A 5,000-nucleotide genomic window follows, 5' to 3' on the forward strand; every position below is an offset into this window, starting at 1 on the left:
ACTATTTCTTTTTTACTTCTGTGCTTTCTCCAATATCTACATTGTCTTCTTTATGTGTTCCTTTGCACTATACGGTTCATATCACTACATGGTTCATCCCATTCAAACTCCCAACTGCCATTCTCGTGTTTCTCGTAATCGAATTAAAGATACTTAAGATATCGTTTGCGGTGACGATAACCTTTCCTCATGAATATTTCTCTCTAATGTTCCAATTCTCAAAATCACCCTTGATATCACAACAATCATCTTTTACAAAGATATGACATCATCATTTCCCGCGTTAACATGCATGAATAAACACGGATGTTTGAAGGCGCGTGATTTTGAATTCCATTATCTGCTCCGATAAAAAGAAATTCAAATGAAATATCCTTTTGGGCACGCGGAAGCAAACTTCAAATTTATAGAAAAAAATTAAGGTTTCTTTGTATGGTAGACTTTATACTATATAAGCTGTATTGTACTATGTATACTATACTATATATGTTTTATACAATATATACTATATTGATTATGTTTTGTATAAAAACTTATTTTCTGTGATGGTAATGATATCAACTGCAACAACAAAAACAATAATGATAATGATGATAAAGATAATAATAGCACCAGCAACAATGACAGTAATAATAAAAGGCTTGATGCAAACATGAATAAATGCTTAAACTCGCAGATAAAAGCAGAATTTATACAGAAGCAGTCAAGGCGGGAAGGCTGGGAGGTGCGTGTACCCAGCGACCTTTGGCAGTTATATCCTTCCTTTTGCCCCCCCCCCCCTCTCTCTCTCTCTCTCTCTCTCTCTCTCTCTCTCTCTCTCTCTCTCCCTCTCTCTCTCTCTCTTTCTCTCTCTCCCTCTCCCTCTCTCTCTTTCTTTTTCCTTTTTAATTTAGAAGCATTTCAAGTATATATGTTCCTATTCAATCCTTTTGCTAAATAAACATTCTGGACCTTTCCGAACTCAAGGTGCAATTTCCTTTTATTGATCTTACGTTGGAGTTTTAGGTGATATGAAAAGCTCTGGCGATTCATTTGTCTAAACATTTTATGCATATGCCTATCATGGTATCAACATTACAGTTATCGTCAACGCGTTTGTTGTCGTTATCATCATCAATCATCTATATTCATCAACATTATCATCACTGCCGTCGTCGTCGTTATCTTCATCTCAAACTGACTATCATCTTTCCATTCTTTTCCTATTGCTCCATCCCCAGCATCATCAGTTTTTCTTTTCCTCTCCTTAGATTTACACAAACACACCTTCTGGCCCGACTCAACCCACGCGGTTGCTTGGAAGCATCGTAAAAAATCTAATAAACAAAGTGATATGCCTTTTTCAGTATAACCTGTTTTTTTTCTTCTTCTTTCTCTCTCTCTCTCTCTCTTTTTTTTTTTTTTTTTTTCTTTTTTCTTTTTACTACGCAGCAAAAATTATCTCGATTTCTTCTAGCACCACAAACTCTTTTCTTCTTTTTACAACGCAATCGGCAATACATCTTTTCATTTATTTTCTATTTACATTTTGTCCTTGTTCGCATCTCATACCCGCCAGATCGTTGATAATAAGCACAGCACGCAGCAAGGACTCCACTCGCCTGTCTGTCCACGAAGGAAAAAGACCTTCCGCTTCCCCTCGCAGTCCGACGTGGAAATTAGAATACCAGTTGCCACTCCTCGGGAACTCCAGCAGCGAAAGCCATTATGAAGACCAATATCGCTGTCGCAGTCAAGCAGTGGCAGGTATCCGAGAACGCAGACAGGTAAGCGGGTTAACGCGTCGGGGAAGAAGCAATTGAGGGAGCGAGCAAGTGAAGTGAAGGGAGGGGGGGGGGGCGCATTTGTAGGGAGTAAGCAAGGGAGGCAGTAAACAAGTGATCATGTGAGGAAGGAAGCAAACAAGCTAGAAAGGGAGGAAGAGGAAGCAAGCAAGCAAGAAAAGAAAAAAAGCAAGAGAGGGAGCAAGCACATGAGAAAGGAAACAAGCGAATAAGCAAGCAAAGAAGGAAATTACCGAAGGAAGAAGCAAACAAGCGAGCAAAAGAGAAAGAAAACAATGGAAGGAGGGGACAAGCAAACGGTCTTGCAGGCGAGAGAGAAAAGAAGCGAAGAATAAGCAAACAAACAAGCAAATAAGGGAACAAGTGAAGGAATGAGCATGTAATCAAGCAAGGGATGACAAAGCACGCAAGAGAACGAAGTAGTAAGCAGGTGAAAAAGGAAACAATCGAACAAGCAAGCAAGAAAAAGAACAAGCAAGCGGACAAAGGAGCAAGAGAGACTGAAAACAATGGAAGGAGGAGATAAGCAAACAAGCAAGCAGACTAGCAGAGGAGACTGAAAATAAGCGAAGAGGAAACAAGCAAGCAAGCAAGAAAGGGAACAAGCGAAAGCACGCAAGCAAGCGAGGGAGTAAGCAGGCATGCAAGCAGGAGCAGATTCCGTGTCTCGAGGCAAATATTCACTCGAGAGGCCAGGTTCTTCCTCTGGCAGATGTTGACTGCTTGCATTGCTTGTGGTTGATCACCAGGGAAGGGGGGTCTCCCTTCTGCATCCTCTAAGCCAGGGTTTCCCAAACTTTGGAGCTCCTGAGCAGGGCAAAGGTTTTTCTTAAATAAATATAGAAAATAAGAATTTACAATTCTAACAGTAACCTAATGATATGTTGGAGTTCTTTATTTTTTCCCCTTTTCCCTTTTCATCCTGAAACTCTCTCCACCTGCAGTTATGTAGTATGTCTCTTTCCAGTAAAAATAAATCAGTGAATTATCTGCAGCCGTTTAATTTTTTCTTGAAAAGCATTTGGTCCCCCATTAAGAAAAGGCTTCCGGAGCCTCAATGGAGCCCACTTTGGGAAACCCTGATCTAAGCCACTCCTCTGTTTTCCTTTTTTTATTTTTTATTTATTGTTTTCGTCTCTTCCCTTACGTTGCTTACATCCTCCTCCCTGTTCTCTTCCTTCCCTTTCTCTCTCCTCTGTTCTTCTTTCCTTTCCTCTCGCCTTCTTTCTTTCTCCTGCTTTCCTTCTTCATCTCTCTCTTCTTCCTTTCTCATTTTCTCCCATTCATCCATCCTTCTCTCTTTTCTCATTTTCTCCCATTCATCTATCCTTCTCTCCTTTCCTCCTTCTTTCTTTCCCTTCCTCCATGCACCCTTCCTTCCTTCCTTCTTGAACTTTCTTACTCTTCTTCTCTATCTCCCTTCCTCCATCTAACCCTCCTTCCTTCTTCACCCTTCTTCCTCTTCTCTCGCCCTCTATCCTTCAACACCGGCCTCCCTACCTCCCTCCCCCACTAACTCCTTCACCCCTTCCTCCCTCACTATCTCCTTCACCCCCTCCCTCCCTCTCTGCCTCTCCTTCCCTCACTCCCACCCTCCCTGTCTGCTTCTCCCTCCCTCCTCATTTACTCCCACCTTCCCACCCTCCATCCATCTATCATTCCCCACATCCCTCCCTCCCCGTCTTCCCTCCCTCCCCCTCTTCCCTCCCTCCCCGTCTTCCCTCCCCCTCTTCCTTCCTTCCCCCCTCTTCCCTCCCCTCCCTCCCCCTCTTCTCTCCCTCCCCGTCTTCCCTCCCCCTCCTCCCTCCTCGTCTTCCCTCCCCCTCTTCCCTCCCCTCCCTCCCCCTCTTCCCTCCCCTCCCTCCCCCTCTTCCCTCCCCGCCCTCGCCGAAAGCAGGAATGCTTGGAGGTCACACTCGGAGACAAGTCGCAGGCATCACAAGCAGATTGATGCTTGGGAAGTTGCAACACAACATGACTTTATATTTATATTGGGTTCTTATTGCTTGCTAGATGCTTTTCCGTTATATCATGGGTTGCTTGAATTCGTTATTCTGCTGTAGTATGTGTTATTGGTTGTAGTTGTAGTTGTTGTAGATTTTGTGTTTGTAATGTTTAGTATCTTTGTCATTGTTTGTTATTTGTTGTTTTACCTTATCATTGTTTTTATTTGTCACAGTTTGCGTTTGCCATGCTCTATGTAAAACGTTTGTAATTGCTTACTCTATACTCGCATCATATGTGTTTGTTTCTTGTCATTCATAATTTGTTCTCAGGGGTTTGATAGCATGTTAAGTCAAAAGGAAAGTAAAAGAAAGGGGGGAAATCTGTATAAAATTATTTGAAGAAAATGATTCACATAAGTAGGAAGTGATTGGTGAGTATAATGCTATGTGATGATAAGTGGTAAAAATAATAAAAGTGATAATAAAGAATAGGGCAATAATGATAATGATGGTGGTAACAACAGTAGCAGCAGAAGAATTAATTGTAGTAGTAGTAGTAGTAACAAAAATAATGATAGTAATAATAATGAAGATAATAATAATCATGATAGTAATACTGAATCGAAAGAAAATAATGATCATAACAAGAAGGACAATGATGCTAATAGGGATGATAATAATAATAATAATGATGATGATAATAATAAAAATAACGATAAATGGAGGTAGTAATGAGGATGATAATAATGATAAATATAAAGATGACAACATAAAGATATTAAGCATAATAATGATACCATGATAATGATAATAAATGGCTGGGATAACCACGCGAATATACTTATAAACAACTATGACTCTATCAAGCAGACTAGACTTTCAGAAGCCACATCATTCCTTAGCAAATAATGACAAGAGGCAACATCAATATCTGTTATCATTCCAATTCGTCATCTGTCTATTAAATACCAATTATCACTAATCGGTTAATTATTATAGTCTATTAGCTTGTATAACAAAGGCAAGAATTCACATTCTCTCGTTAATAAAGTCACCGATCAGCGAAGGGAGGGGGGGGGAGGGAGGGGGAGGGTGTAAGAATGGAGAGAAGGGAGGGAGGAGGAGGAGGAGGAGGATAAGGAGGAGGGGGGGGGGGGAGAAGGAGAGGGCGTGATAGGAGGAGCGGTATGAGGAGAAGAGAATGAGATAAGGAGGGGGAGGGGGGGAGAGGTGGAGGGGCGAGAGGTGAGGACGGGATGGAGGGGGTAAG

At 41.5% G+C, this 5,000-nt stretch overlaps 2 protein-coding genes across 4 annotated transcripts in view; one reads left to right on the forward strand and one right to left on the reverse strand.

Annotated features, from left to right (window-relative positions):
* LOC122252281 (bone morphogenetic protein 10) overlaps nt 1-5,000 on the reverse strand; it is an 89,722-nt gene that overhangs the window by 62,335 nt on the left and 22,387 nt on the right. The window lies entirely within an intron of this gene.
* LOC122252280 (kinesin-like protein KIF14) overlaps nt 1,587-5,000 on the forward strand; it is a 66,510-nt gene continuing 63,096 nt past the window's right edge. Inside the window, exon 1 of the mRNA XM_043014665.2 lies at nt 1,587-1,766. The gene's annotated coding sequence lies outside the window, so the exon portion shown is untranslated. The remainder of the gene's footprint in view (nt 1,767-5,000) is intronic.

This window comes from Penaeus japonicus, unplaced genomic scaffold, assembly GCF_977035675.1.
Source record: "Penaeus japonicus unplaced genomic scaffold, GWHDUDI00000001_assembly GWHDUDI00000026, whole genome shotgun sequence".
Lineage (NCBI taxonomy): Eukaryota > Metazoa > Arthropoda > Malacostraca > Decapoda > Penaeidae > Penaeus > Penaeus japonicus.